Raw genomic sequence first — 1,692 nt, forward strand, 5'->3', positions numbered from 1 at the left:
ATCCTAACAACTTTAACATCCTCCCTTAAACTGAATGCTATCAATATTCAGTTTATCCCTGGATATTCGCAGACACCCATAAGACCACGCATTTTCATGAACACCTCCAGCTTTAGTGGCTTGGTTAAAATATCTGCAATTTGCTCCTGAGTAGAACACTGCACCAATTCAACAACTTCATCTTTGATGAGATTTCGAAGAAAATGAAAGCGCACATCAATGTGTTTGCTACGACCATGCATGAATGGATTCTTTGACAGCTTAATAACTGAAATGTTATCTCAGTGAACCACTGTTGGTTCGTATTGACCATGATTAAGTTGCTCCAAAATCCTCAGCCACACAGCTTGGCAAGCACTAGATGCAACAACGATGAACTCTGCTTCGGTAGTTGAAAGAGTGACTACGGGCTGTTTCTTAGAAGACCAAGACACTGCACTTGAACTTAGAATAAAAACATAGCCAGAGGTGCTCTTCATATTGTTCTGATCACCAGCGTAATCGCTATCTATGTAGCCAACAAGTTCCTTAGTTCCTCCCTTCTTGTAGAATAATCCAAAACTGACTGTACCCTTCACATACCTTATCACTCTTTTCATTGCTTGCAAATGAGTCTCAGTGGGTCGTTCCATGTATCTGCTAATTAAACTTAGTACAAACATCAAAACGGGACGAGTGGCAGTCAAGTACATAAGGCTTCCCACAATTTGTTTGTAATATGTTCCATCAATCCTTACTCCATTTTCATCCCTAGTGAGTTTAAAACCAGGAACCATTGGATTGTGCACTGGGCCATTTTGAATCTCTCCAAAACCTCCTGAGTATACTTCCATTGACTGATGAAAATACCATCCATCCTTTGCAAAACTTCTATTCCAAGAAAATACCTCATTTTACCAAGATCAGTCATGTCAAATTCCATCATCATGGATTTCTTAAATTGTTCAAACATAATCTCATCATTACCAGTGAATATAAGATCATCAATATAAAGGTACAAAATCAAAACTTTACCTCCATCTGTTGTTTTTAAGAACAAAGTGTGCTCATAAGGGCACTTCTCAAAGCCTTCTTGAACAAAATAGGTCTCGATTCGACTGTACCAAGCTCAAGGAGCTTGTTTGAGTCCATACAAAGCCTTCTTCAGTCGACATACCTTATGTTCCTATCCCTTTTGTTCATAACTTGGTGGTTGATTTACGAACACTTTTTCATCTATCTCTCCATGAAGAAACGCAAATTTGACGTCTAGTTGGTAGATCATCCAGCTTTTCTGGGCAGCAAGTGAGATGACCACTCGAATGGTATCCAAACGAGCTACTGGTGCAAACACCTCAGCATAATCCACTCCATACTGTTGACTGTACCCTTTCGCAACGAGCTGAGCCTTGTATTTTTCCATTTCCCCATGTTCATTGAGTTTCGTTTTAAAAACCCATTTTACTCCAATTGTCTTTACTCCAAATGGCAGCTCGGTGAGTTCCCATGTATCATTCTTCACAATAGCTTCAATTTCAGCATCCATGGCCTGTCTCCATTTGCTACTCTTCACTGCATCCTCATATGTCAAGGGATCATGTTCAGAGAATAAGGCTAGATGAACCACATCATCATTTTCTTCATCGGAGAAGCCCTGTCTACTTACATAATCTTGCATCCACCCTAGTGGTCTTCGAACTCGTCCTCCATGAC

At 40.1% G+C, this 1,692-nt stretch overlaps 1 pseudogene; it reads right to left on the reverse strand.

Moving 5' to 3' along the window:
* Positions 1-281: 281 nt before the first annotated feature.
* On the reverse strand, positions 282-833 carry LOC145806868 (secreted RxLR effector protein 161 pseudogene; annotated as a pseudogene).
* Positions 834-1,692: the final 859 nt, after the last annotated feature.

Source organism: Camellia sinensis, chromosome 14, assembly GCF_055761805.1.
Source record: "Camellia sinensis isolate YWXY chromosome 14, ASM5576180v1, whole genome shotgun sequence".
Taxonomy (NCBI): domain Eukaryota; kingdom Viridiplantae; phylum Streptophyta; class Magnoliopsida; order Ericales; family Theaceae; genus Camellia; species Camellia sinensis.